Raw genomic sequence first — 14,106 nt, forward strand, 5'->3', positions numbered from 1 at the left:
GAAGTAAGTAGGTCATCGGAATAGAGCCCTTGTGATTAGCAGCCTTATAACGAGAGAGAAAAGGAGGCTTGCTTCCTCTCTTTCTCTCCACCAAGTGAGGATGCAGCAAGAGGGCAGTCATCCATAAAATAGGAAGCAGGTCCTCAAAGGACGTTAAATCTGCCAGTACCCTGATCTTGGATATCCTAGCCTCCAGAACTGCGAGAAATAAATGTTTTCTGTTTAAACCAAACAGTCTCTGGTATTTGTTATAGCAGCATGAACTGACTAATATGAAATGAGATAATGTGTGTAAAGTTCTTAAAGGCTCAGCACATATTAAGCCCTCAATAAATGGAAACTTCTGTAAGGGTGGTTTCTGCACTCTACTACCCCTCTTCTCACAACCCCAAACTGGGATTTCTCTAAAATGTAAAATTAAAAATCATCTACACCGACTCTTCTTTTGCCCCTGTACTGTTCTTTGCAAGGGTCGTGTCTTTCTCTTTTTTGGGGGGGGGGTCATGAATTATGTATTTATTTATTTGAAATTTTATTGAAGTATAGCTGACTAACAATGTTGTATTTGTTTCAGGTGCACAAGTGTCATCTCTAACAAAGCCAGTTCAGAGCCAATGGGACTCCAAAATGTAGTTTTGGTATAATGTAAAGTGGACATTCTCTAGGATAACTTAGAATCCTCACTCTCACTGGCTCCCTGTCCTTGATGGATATTTGGATATTTTCTAATCCCACTGCTTCTCAAACCCACTCCATCTCTCCTTTCCCATTTTTAGCTAAATGAGAACGAACGGTACCCCCATAGAATGCTGGTGATTCCTTGGAAAACTTCCAGGACTCAATTTTTTTTTTCTGTCTTTTTGCCTATTCTCTGGCTGCTCCCATGGCATATGGAGGTTCTCAGGCTAGGGGTCTAATCAGAGCTGTAGCTGCCTAGAGGCAGGCCTACACCTGAGCCACAGCAATGTGGGATCCAAGCCGAGTCTGCAACCTACACCACAGCCCATGGCAACGCCAGATCCTTAACCAACTGAGCAAGGCCAGGGATTGAACATGCAACCTCATGGTTCCTAGTCAGACTCGTTAACCACTGAGCCACGACGGGAACTCCCCCAGGACCCAATTTTAAACACTTGCTGTTATGGATACTTGTGACATGCATGCATTCCCTATGCTAAGCATTCTCCATACATTTGCTCATTTAAATCCTCACAGCCCCTCTCTGTGGTAATTATATTAGTACCCTCATTTTCCAGCTGGAGAAACCAAGACTCAAAGAAAGGAAATTGCACAGCTAAAAAGATGCAGAGACAAAACATCAGTCCCATAATCTACATTCTTGACCACAGTGTTCAGCTGCCTCCTTCCCCCAAAGCAAATGGTCTCTTTTATAAAACTATTCAGTATGAATTTTAGGAAGAACCCACAGCCAAGTGGATTTTTTTCTAACCCTTATCTATCATAAAGAAACATCCAGTGGGAAGGAGCTGACAGAGAAACTGCTGTAGGAGGGAAATAAAAAGACACACCAAAATACAAAGATCACAATGGGGTGTCTATAATGAGGACACGTAGCTGGAAGTAAGGCAGTAAGTAAGGAGGATGAAACAGAGTTTATAATAACTTTTTGGTTTTGTTTTTTTTTTTTTTTTTCTTTTTTGCCATTTCCTGGGCTGCTCCCTTGGCATATGGAGGTTCCCAGGCTAGGGGTCGAATCGGAGCTGTAGCCACTGACCTACACCACAGCCACAGCAACGCGGGATCCGAGCCGAGTCTGTGACCCACACCACAGCTCAAGGCAACGCCGGATCGTTAACCCACCGAGCAAGGGCAGGGATCGAACCCGCAACCTCATGGTTCCTAGTCGGATTCGTTAACCACTGCGCCACGACAGGAACTCCCTATAATAACTTTTTTAAAGGGCTTCACAAGTTAGGATAAAGCCTTGGGCAGTAGCATAATGTTCTGAAGTATTAACTGGAATTATTTACCACATTGCATTTCCTTCTAGCTCATTCTTTCCCCCTATTCAGGCAGCAAGTGACTGGTGGGGCATCTCTGCCTAAGAGAGAATTGACACAGAAGAGTAGACATAATAAAGCAGTCAGGTTTCTGGCTTGTGAGTTTTGAAGCCTTTCTCCTGAATTAGAATCTCTGAGGATTTGACCTGCATAAACCTGCAGTTTTATTAAGTTTCCCAGCTGATTCTGATGTAAAGTTTGAGAGGCACTCTTGCATTGCCAATAAAGCATTTGGGAGAATGTTTAGTAAGAACAAGATATCTTTTTCTTAGAAAGGTTGCTTTAGAATAGAGGATTAGAGAATAAGAATCAAAATGCTCAGATAGTATTAGGACCCTGAGAAAGAGCTGTTTCTCACTCTCCTGACTTCCAGGCTGATTCTGAACAGCAATGAAGGGTCCCCAGTAGCCTGGAGTAACTGAGAGCAGCAGACATGCACCAGCCCATCCCTTGGGTATAATCTGGGGAGAAGAGGTGATAAGACCTCAGAGCTCTCAGGACTCAGCATGGGATAAGTCTGAACCTGAGTCCCATCCTTCTGAGATTCCTGAGCCAAAGCATGGCGTGAGAGCAGGAGAATAATCAGGTGTTGAAGTAGGTCCTGAAGACAGAGTTTCCTAAATTCCAGAGTGGAGTGAAAGCAGAAGGGCTCCTATAGACTAAGCTAGGGACCTGGAAGGATCTTTTAGCCAGAAATTCAGACTCATTCAACAATGACCTAGATGGACAGAGGCATAAATAGCACACAGGCCAGAGGGAACAGACTAGATGAGAAGGATCTAATCCCCATCTCACTGCCATGCTTTGGTACTACATATGTTCCCCTGAGAAACCCCAATTAGAACTAGTATAGATTTCTGCTCTGAGGCAGAATGGGGTCTGTAGCTGATGCTATTAATGCCCCACCTACACCCCTCAGATCCTTTGTTATTTTCATGCACACAGTCTCCCCATGTGCTTTGATGCCCTATGGCCAGCACCTATATCTCTTTGTGGCAGGGCTGCCCTCAGACTTCAAAAGCCCCCTTGGCTCTGCCCACCCAGAGAACCCACAGTTTCTGGGTGGTCAGTTTAAGCATTCACATTCCCCAGTACAGCCCTTAACTAATGCAGATGGGTGCGAGGAGGAGGAGGAGATAGAAATTCTTGAGCTTCTGTGCCCTCAACCTGGAACAATCTGATATGTGGCTATCATTGTTCCTAGCACCCTACGGTACTGAGCAGAGATTACCGTCCATGGACCTGGCTTGAATCCTTCCCTTGGGAGTCTCACTAGCCTACGTCTTGATCAGATTTTCCATGGATCACTTCTTATACAACATTTTTACACATTGTCTTCATCTTAGGGTCTGTTTCTGAGGAATCTGATGTAAAACATGAGCTCAAAATAAAACTGAGTTTAGTTACAGGAGGAAAATTAAATTATAATTTTGTGCTTGTCTGAGTTTATTGACTGAGATCATAAGGGTACACTAATTCATGAATACCATCATAAAAATTACTACTTTTCAGCACTTACATATTTCCATGAATGATCTCATTAAATGAGTCAGGAACCATCGTTATGCCCATTTTATAGATTTCAAGATGTTCAACAACTCTTGGTTCAATGGCTATTAGCAAAGCCAGAGCCCTCATCCTGAGCACAGGCTCTATGCCTGGGTCTGATGCAAGTCCCACGCTCTGAACAGAAGCACTGAGGGAAGTGAGAGATCCAGTCCCTGACCCTGGGTACCCTGAGCTCCTTCTACACCTCCTATGCAGGCAATTCTGGGACAGAAGAAATGAGAGGAGCAGATGTCACAAGCAGCCTTTGTAAAAGAATAGGCAGAGCCACAAGCTCAGAATATAAAGGTCTTAAAGTTTAAATCCCAGCTTCAGTACCTACCAGCTATGTGGCCTTGGATAGGTACTGTCACCCAGTGGTTAGCTTTAGATTTCTCTCTTGCTAAATGGGGTTTGAAATTCTTAAAAATGCAGATCCCCTGGATAGTGATTCAGGGATCTGATTGTGGGTTCCTGATATATGTGGTCTTAAAAAAACCCTGACAAAGTAGGCTGATGACTGCAATTTACTTTGAAATGTTATCAGGAAAATAAGAAGGGTAGGCCAATTGACAGATAAGTGATAAAGCAAGAAAAATAAAATGGTTAGTGGTAATATCTTTAAAATGGATAAAACTCTTTCAGTTTTTCTTTAAGTTTGAAACTTTTCATAATACATTGTTGGGGAAGGAGTTCTCTTACAGCTCAGTAGGTTAAGGATCTGCCGCTGTCACTGCAGCAGCCTGGGTCACTGCTGTGGCACGAGTTTGATTCTTGGCCCAGGAACTTTCACATGCCATGGGCATGGCCAAAAAAAATCCAAAAATAAACAAAAAAAATGTGGGGGAAAAACCTTCCAAGGAGGTTTTTTGTTTGTTTGTTTGTTTGTTGTTTATTTCCCCCTAATGCAAATGGTCCTTGTCTGATTCTTTTATAAGTTACTCTGATGCTCAAAGCCAGAGAGAGACAAGGCAAGAGAAGCTGAGAGCCTGAAGTGCTTATCTTTCCAGGATGCCATATCTTGGGGGGCATTTTGGCCTTCAATTTGCATTTTTTTTGTTTGTTTGTTTGGGAGTTGTCAGGTCCAGAGAACGTGTCCCCAACAAGGTCTTCAGCCACAAAGGAATGCTGGTTTTGATAATGAGATAGTGGGAACAGGGTTACAGGTACCTGGGGAGAGACAGAGATGGATGTCATTGGCACAAGATATAGCTTGCAGCCACCAGATGTGACTTCACTATGGGGCCCACAATATTTCCCAGTGCTTTGGAAATCACTCCCATTCATCACCCTTTATGCTTCTGATTCATCTTGCAGGCAAGACAAGTCATTTTACGCTGAAGCAAGAAGGATTCCTTTTATAGCCCTCTGAATCAGTGGGCTGTTTATTCTCTCTCTCCTAAGGCTTCTGTCAGTTCCTGCTGGATCCTTCCAGGTTCATCTCAAAGTGCTTCCCTCTGGCAGACAAAACCACAAGCAGCTACAAACCTCACTGGTAATTCACCCAGGCCCACAGAGATGACCACATCAGACTCGAAATAACAGGGGTCATGGTTAACAAGGCACCTTTTCATCAGAGGTACCCGAGAAATGACAAGAGAACACTGGGCACCAGTCAAGGGCTAAGAGGTGGAGAACCAGCATCTATTCTCGAGTATATTTGTTCTCTTTTTATGATACAAAAATTAACTTGACTTCTTGGTAGCAGTTCAATGCCTGACACACCAAAGCCAGCTACTATCTTTAGCACAGAGCCTGACCCATAGTAAATACTCAATAATTTTTTAATGAATAAATGAATGGAGAATATAGAAAACTACATTTACATTCATGAGTTAATAATATAATATTAGGCATCATGTGTTGAATGAACTGTGTGCCAAATTATGGTAGATTTTCTGAAAGAAAAAAAAAAAAAAAAGCTCTAATTATTTCCCTCCATGTATCTATACCCCTTGGCAATGTGACTTGGCAAATCCTCCAATCAAGAGATGAAGTATATTTTCCTAACCTTGATTTTGATTGGCTTTGTGACTTGTCAACACATCTTGGTCAATAAGATGTGGCAGAAATGACCCGGTGGCAGTTCCAATCCTACGCTCCAAAGGCCTTGGGCATGTTTCCTCACTATCTTGGAACCCTGTCATTAACCAATTGCAGGATAAGAAATTAAGTAGAGCAGAGGCAAGATGGTCCAGCTGGGACCCTTCTATAACAGCCAGCTCCCCCACCAAAACACCTCATCCCAGCAATCGACTGAAATGGCATGAATAAGCTCAGATCAGCTGAGATGAGAAGAATTCAAGTGAACCCAGCCCAAACTGTGAGCTAACTTGGTTCTTTTAGGATCTAAGTGTTGTTCTAAGACATAAAGTGTAAGGGTTGTTTCCTTTCACAACAAAAGCTGACTGATACACAAGTACTGTGTTACATACATAATATCATTTAGTCCTTTCAACAACCCTACAAAGTGGGCGCCACGGATACAACTGTCTGTCCTCCATAAACGTGTTCTTTCCTTATCCCATAGCAAAAGAGTTTCAGCTGAGACATATCCACCTAGCTAGAGACTAAATTTATCATCTCTTCTTGCAGTTATGCTTGGCAAAGCAAGTTCTTACCAAGAATCAGAAGAGTGAAGATGATGTTGCAATTTCTGCTTCAATTCCTTAAGATAAAATGTCTAGCCTTGGAATTCTGTTATTTTCCCCTTCCTGCTGACTGTGCTGGGGATAACTAGAATGACTGTATGTGGTAAGTGGCAGAGCTCATCATCCTGAATTCCTGAATGTCCCTTGGAAGAGACACGCCCTAGACTATTACACAAGAGAGAAGTAAATGTCTGACATTATGGAGCCACTGTGTCATGGAGCCTGATAGTTAGAGTGGCTAGTATTGTACTCATGCAACAGAGGTCCTATCTCCATTTTATAGAGGAGCAAGTAGAAGAGGCTTGACAAGCCTTAAAATTGCACTGGTTATGAGACTTGCTACTTGCTACATATCACTGTTTAGAGTTATATTAATTAAAATAGATTAAAAATTCAGTTCCTGAGTCACACTAACTACATTTCAAGCACTCAGTTGCCACGTGTGGCTAGTGGCCGCCACATCGGACAGCATAGACATGGAACATTCCCATCCCCCCCAAACACTCTATCAGATGGTGCTGGTCTAGAAAGTGCAGAACCATGATTCTAACTGGGGTCTGAGTGACTTCAGTGCTCTTCTTCTCTGCCTGCCTCCTGCCATGCAGAGTTCTTTTCAAGAGCTGCTCCCTGGTGCGCGTACATGTTTGTTTACAGATCATTAGTATCTATTTGTCAGAGAGGCTAGGAGAGAGAGGAGAGGAGATACAATTAAAGGGTGATGGCAGCTGGATAGAGGATCAATGAAGAAAAAAAAAAGTAGTCATATCTGAAATGTTCACACAAAGTCATTAAGAAAATCATTTGATTTGCCAGCACTGGACATGAAACAATACAATGTCTTCACCGGTGCCCTAAGCTTTAAAGCAGGACAACTCACCCCAGACAAAATGAACTGCTCCCCCTTTTTTTTTTTTTGTAGCCACTAGGAATAGGATCTTTGGAGTTCCCATCATGGCTCAGCAGTTAATGAACCTGACTAGTATCCATGAGGATGCGGGCTCGAGTCCTGGCATCACTCAGTGGGTTAAGGATCCAGCATTGCCATAAGCTGTTGTGAAGGCCAGTGGCTGCGGCTCCAATTCAACACCTATAGCCTGGGAACTTCCACATGCTGCAGGTATGGCCCTAATAAGACAAAAAGACAAAAAGACAAAAAAAAAAAAAAAAAAAAAAAAAAAAAGAATGGGACCTTTATTGATCCATCTAGGATGGTTACAGTTGGAGAAAGCCCACTGCAGCAGGGTTGGTGGGCATCATTAGATATATTCACCACACTGGTTGATGAGATGGTAGAATGAGGGGGGCAGGATAATCAGCTCAAATAAGACAAAACCTGTAGGTGATGTCCCTCAGGAGAACCTGGGTACAACGTGCAGCCATGCAGTAGGATCCCACCATATTCAGCTACAGGTCCACCTCAAGATGAGTATATGGGTAGGTCTTCTTTCTTTTTCCCATCTCTTAATCCCAAGGATGGCCAAGCTGGCAAACATGTGCACAGGCTTTATAAATATATGTTGAGTATGCGCTGTGTACAGGCAGTGTCCTAAGCACCACAGGGATACCTCAGCAGAAAAGAAAAATGCATTCCTTCCCTCACATGTATACAGTTCAGTTAGAAAGCAAGAGAAATATCCAGGCCATAACAATAGAATGTGATCATTTCTGAGTTAGAAGAAGTTGTGCAGGTGGGGGCTGTGGAAGCAAAAAGAAAAACAGTTGTTATGGGCTGAACTGTGTCCCTCTCAAAATTCCTATGTTAGTGTCCTAAACCCCAGTACCTCAGAATGTGACCGTGTTTGGAAATAAGGCCTTTAAAGAGGGGATTAAGGTAAATGAGGTTACTGGTGTGGGCCCTAATCCAATGTGATTGGTGTCCTTGTAACAAGAAATGACTAGGATACAGACAACAAAGACCAAGGGATGACTACGTGAGGACACAGAGAGAAGGTGGCCATCTACAAGTCAAGGGGGGAGGCCTCAGAAGAAACCTGACTAGCCAGCACTTTGATCTTGAACTTCCAGTCTCCAGAACTATGAGAAAACAAATTTATGTTGTTTCAGCCACCCAGCCTATAGCATTCTGTAACGGCAGCCAAGTCAACTAAGCCATTCATCTACTTTAGCAGCCAAAGGAAATACACAGCATGAAGAGATCCGGACCCCAGAATGGAGCCCTGAAGAGCACCCATCCCATGTGACAACCTGAAACTCCAGCCACTGGTCCTGTGCAGCTAAGGCTGTTGCAACCATCTATTAAAGGAACTGTAGATAAAGTCTCAGGACAAAACAGGGGAAAGTGATTACTAAGAAGAAGTATCTGAATTAAGGAAATAATTCTCTAGCATTTTTTAATTAAAACCTTCAACCCAAGAAGCCTGTTAATTTCAGCTGGAGCAAGTGGTTCTGCCACCACTCAGCACCCTGCTGCCTGCGCACTGTCTGAAGTGGCTGCCTCTGATTTCCCTAATTTGTGAGGTGCTCACACTTTGGGTGGCAGGCGGGTAACTGCAGCCAGATGGGAAGCCAGCCCCTGCAGAAGCAGATTCCTATTGGATTTTTGCACCAGTAGGAGGCTGCAGGGATTCCTGGGGACGTCAGCAATTCCCTTCTACCCGCTCCTTCCACTGGATGCATTGGAAGGGCAAAAGAGAAAAAGCATCTAGTCGCAGGGTGGTTAACAAAGAGACTGTCAAGACAGGCTGGTTTAGCACTCCCCACTGTGTGAATAAGAGTCAGGCTCATTCCCAATTAGCTCCATGGACAGACCAATAAGAGTAGCTAATATTTACTGAGTTATTTCCATGTGCCAAGCATCACGTGTGCTCTTTGCCTGTACTATCTCATTTCATCCTTACAATAAGTTTCTGTGTTAGGTGGTATTATTAGCCCCACTTTGCAGAAGATGAAACTCCAGCTTGGAGAGCTGTAAGGCCTGCTTAAAGCCACACAGCTAATGAGCTGCTAAGTCAGCAAGCCAAGTTCCAAACAGTGGATAAAACAAACACTACCAAGTACAAGCAAAGCATGGATTTCTGGAGTTAGAGAAACTAATTTGATATCACCTGCCTATATACAACTGACAGTAAGGGTCAAGGAAGGCTGCTCTGGGACGGGGCTATAGGGCTGAGACTTGAAATGAAAGAAGCAGCTGACAAAAAGGAGGTCAGGGGAGGGCACCACAAGCAGTGCAATGGCTATGCAAAGGCCCTGAGGCTGGAACTGTGGAGGGACTGAGCAGGAAACAGGGGCAGTAGGTCAAGGTGAGGCCCAAGAGGTAGGTGAGGCCCAATATGTCAGACTTTATGAGCCAAAATCAAAGACCAAATTTCATTCAAAAACCTCAGGAAGCCTTTGTAGAATTTCCAGTAGGGGGTGATATACTGTGACCTCCCTTAGGCATCATCACATTTATTGGGTATTCCAGGTATTGGCTGACTTAGCCTCCTGTGTTCTGTATACTGTGAGGGCAGAAACCATGCCCAATCCATCTTTACAATCTCTTCTCCAGGTACTAATAAACTGCTCTGGGCCTCTGCAAATATTTGTTAAATGAATAAAGAAACAAAGGAAAGATGGATGAGCCTGTTTTCTTTACATGTCTTAAACCTCCTCTTGGTTCTGCCGCATTGTCTCCTAGGGGAAGGAGTGTCGGCTTGGCTCTCGTTCTCTCATCTTTATGAGAGAAGCCCCAGGGCTGGTACAGGGAGATGTTTCCTCCATTGGCAGGAGATGGATGGGCTGGATCCACCACATTCCTGTGTGAGACCCTCAGTGACCAAGGGACTGAGGGAGAGTGATGATGGAGAAGCAGGGCTGTTGGTGAAACGACTGGTCATTCGTTACCAGCCAGCACCTCAACACAAGATAAATTGAGCCTTGGAATTCTAAATGAACCTGTCTCCTTGGACAAAATAGCCTCTTCAATCCCAGCTCAGATGTGTGGCCCTGGAAGGTACTCCAGAGAGACTGCTGGTACCCAAGCTCTAGCCAATGCAGGATTCAGAGAGGAACCATGTGGAGGCTCAGTTACCCAATCTCTGAGATGAAAGAAACACTCAGATGGGAAAAAGTCCCATCTCTGATTGGTCATTTTAACTTTGTTAAACTATTCTCAAGCTCTGCTTCCCTCTCTCTCTCCTGTTTTTGGTCATTTTTTAGTGCCTCCTGGGGCTCTGACATCTGCTCTCTATCATACGATGCTAGTGAACTAATGCAGTGATGGCATATACATTTCATCTTCTTGCCAGTTCAGATTTATGGGTAATGACTGGCCATGTTGAGAAGGCCCCTGAGGTTCCATCAGGGCTCAGGAGGACAGAAGCTGTGATTGATTAGTGATGTCTGTCAGGACATAGTTTGGTGGATAAAAGTTTAGTATCACAAATTTTCCATTCTCTTCTAAAGACTAGAACCTCTAGAAAGTGTCTTGTCCCACAGAGAGAAAAAGAGGGAAAACCTATTTTTCTCCAATGCATGTGATTTTGGTTTTAATTTTGCCTCAGTGGAATAATAATATCTTTCATAACTAAGTATTTAAAATATGCTATCACTGAGCTAAGTGCTTTACATCTATTATCTTATTTAACCCACATGATTCCCCTAAGGTCATAACTAACTGAGGCATGAAGAAACTCAGGCTTAGAAAAACAAAGTGACTTGTCCGAGGACTTCTAGTCAGTAAGTGGTAGAACCAGCATTTGAACCCAGCTCTGTTGGAATCCAGTGGATTAAAGATTCCATAGCCTCTTTCACCATCTGAATCTGCACCCCCTACCACACACACATACATACCCACACATACCTTTCTCCTGTATTTGACCTCTATCCCTCTTGCCGCACAGTCCATCTTAAAATCCCACAAACTCAATGCAAGATATGAGAAGCCCTGGAGTTGTTATGCCCAATATAGTGGCCACTGGTCACATGTGACTAATGATATTTGAAATGTGGCCAGTTCAGATTGGATGTGCTTAAATGTAAAATGCACACTCGATTTTGAAGACTTAGCAAAAAAAGAACATAAAATATCACATTAATAATTTTTTATGTTAATCATGTGTTGAAATTGTAATGGTTTTGACATATGGGGTTACATAAAATATTTATTTAAAATTAATCTCACCTGTTTTTTTTTTTTTCTCTTTCTCTCTCTTTTTAACATGGCTATGAGAAAATTTAAGATTATACTTGTGGCTGGTAAAATATTTCTTTTTTTTTTTTTTTTTTTTTTTTTTTTTTTTTTTTTGTCTTTTTGCTATTTCTTGGGCCGCTCTTGCGGCATATGGAGGTTCCCAGGCTAGGGGTTGAATCGGAGCTGTAGCCACCGGCCTACGCCAGAGCCACAGCAACGCGGGGTCCGAGCCGCGTCTGCAACCTACACCACAGCTCACGGCAACGCCGGATCCTTAACCCACTGAGCAAGGGCAGGGATCGAACCCGCAACCTCATGGTTCCTAGTCGGATTCGTTAACCACTGCGCCACGACGGGAACTCCCATGGTAAAATATTTCTACTGGGCAGTGCTGCTCTTAAGATCGACCACTCACTCTGATCCCACAATTTTTAAGAGATAAGGAAATTGCCCACCAGCATCACCTGCATTGGACTAAGGCTAGACTCAAGTCAGGATAGAACATTCTTTCCTACCCCTCCACTGCTCCATGTGCAATATTCTGTTCACACTGACCATATGGTCCAGGGTCACATAGCCAGCTCATGTCAAGCCCAGGAAGCCTGACTGCATCTGTCCCGCCAAACTGCAGTCCACACTTGGCAGGGCCAGTACCTGCCCCCTTGGGGAGTGTGGTCTGGGGACCACTGTGAGCAAAACTCAGGAAGGCAGGCGTTTCTTCCTCTTGAAAAACTACATTACACAATATATGTCTTGGCTGAGTCTCCAAGAGAGAATTCTGTTGTAACTAAAAATGAGTCTGGTTTCCTTTAGGGGAAGCCAATATTTTTTATCCCATCAGAAAAGATATTCAGTGTGGTTCTTGTTCTGTTTTAGAATCCTGCTTTCTGGCCATATTCTCACTGTAAATGCAGGATCTGCTCTCCCTCCTTGACTATTTACTCCAGAGGCTGCTCTCAGTCCAGCTACACCTTTCATTCTGTCTCATCTATCTATTTGCAAAGCATAATGGAGGACCTAGCACACAGCATACCTAGCACACTATCAGGGCACCGGCAACACTGCAGCCAACATCCCAGCTACAGTTATTCCCTCTGAAGTGGACAAAATGCTGTAGTTTCAGCTCCCTTCACAAAGCATCACCTAAAACAAAACAAAACAAAACAAAACTGGGGTCTGTGCTGAATGGGAGAGAAACAAAAGGTGGGTAAGAAATATCCTCAGTGTAATGCTCACAATGGGGATGGATTAAATGCAATAGACAGCTGCACGGGGGTCAGTCCAGCTGCAGATGGAGGGACACAGCAAGTTCTGCAGCCAGAGCTGTTCCTCCTGCCTCACCTCTCAGCAGCATCCCGGCAGGCTGCAATCTGCAGGCGTGGGCATCAGCCGTTAGGAACCGAGGCCTCTCTCTGCACGAGGCAGTTCTCCCAGCATCCTCAGCGCTCCCGGGAAGGTTCTCCTCTGAGCTCAGCAAAAAGCCTCGCCGGCATACGGCTAATGGCCTGGCTGACTGCAGTTCCACCGGTCAGGAATTTGGAGAGGAGGCGTTCCATTTTCAGAGGCCACTGGGGCTGACCTTGGCTTCTGGGGCGAAGAGCTGCAGTTCTTGCTGGAACTGTCTGCGAAGGGTCTGGAACGGAGCCGCATCTTGCCCGGGCCTGGAACGGAGCTTCCCTTGGACACTGAGGGGTTCGTTCCGCTCTGCTAGGCTTTGAAGGACAGAGAAACGGGGCTACTAATGCCCTCCGCGTGGAATTGCTGTGAGACGAACTGTAAGGGTGTGTGTGGAGCGTTTAGCCAGAAACCTAGCCATAAAAATTACCTCAGGGTCAGTTAGCGTTTAGTCAGCCCAAGAGATTTCTGAGAGGCCTGATACCAACAAGGCTTTGTTCTAGATCACGTGACCATGCCCTCACCCTAGTCACAGCTGATTGGACAGAGATGGGCACGTGCCTTGAGGGCGACCAATCCCAAGGTGGTTGGCAAATAACATCTGTCCTGGTGGCTTCAGGGGGATGAGTAGCTAGACCAGTGCTTCTGCGGGGATGGGAGGTATATAACTGGTGGACAGTATATGACTTAAAAGGGTTTTTTTTGGTTGTTGTTATGCATTTATTTAACTATGTATCAGGAAAACACTGGTTCCTCATTTACGGTAGTGATTAAAAGTTTTCTTTTTGGAGTTCCCGTTGTGGCCCAGAAGAAACGAATCTGACCAAGAACCATGAGGTTGCGGGTTCCATCCCTGGCCTTGCTCATTGGTTTAAGGATCCAGCATTGCTGTGAGTTGTGGTATAGGTTGTAGACTCGACTCCGATGTTGCTTGGGGCTGTGGTGTAGGCCAGCAGCATAGCTCCAATTGGACTCCTAGCCTGGGAATTTCCATGTGCTGTGGGTACAGCCCTGAAAAGCAAAATAAATAAATAGATAAATAAATAAATTTAAAAAAAATAAAAGTTTTCTTTATGATACATATTAAAATTCACAAAGACTTGATTTTTTTTTTTAATGTATGAAGTGAAATTTAGCCTCCTAGTAGGTCTATGGCAAATAATGCAAGAGTGGAAAGTGAATGACACATGGCAAAGTCCCAAGGCCACATTTTTCCCTCCGGATTTGGAAATGAGGGAAACAGCTGGCTGGAGGTGATGATGAGGAGCCGAAGGTGATGAGCTTCAGGGAGCTGAGTTAGAAACAAAGCAAAACCAAAGCCCTATGCAGGCTGTCACTGTAAGGGTGAAGGGAAAACCAG

General features: G+C 44.2%; 1 protein-coding gene across 5 annotated transcripts in view; it reads right to left on the reverse strand.

Moving 5' to 3' along the window:
• The window catches only part of WSCD2 (WSC domain containing 2), a 159,740-nt gene extending 146,493 nt beyond the window's left edge, over positions 1 to 13,247 (reverse strand). For 4 of the 5 annotated variants that reach the window (XR_014826440.1, XM_084994618.1, XM_084994619.1 and 1 more), the window contains exon 1: positions 12,693 to 13,247. The gene's annotated coding sequence lies outside the window, so the exon portion shown is untranslated. Of the gene's footprint in view, positions 1 to 12,384; positions 12,495 to 12,692 lie in introns of all 5 variants that reach the window. The other variant, XM_084994617.1, reaches the window with a different exon arrangement.
• Between the last annotated feature and the right edge of the window lie 859 nt (positions 13,248 to 14,106).

The sequence above is a fragment of the Sus scrofa genome, chromosome 14, assembly GCF_054392235.1.
Source record: "Sus scrofa isolate SSC_HxYL_T2T_F1_AM1 chromosome 14, Sscrofa_HxYL_maternal_Yorkshire_Landrace_v2.0, whole genome shotgun sequence".
In the NCBI taxonomy this organism is placed as follows: domain Eukaryota; kingdom Metazoa; phylum Chordata; class Mammalia; order Artiodactyla; family Suidae; genus Sus; species Sus scrofa.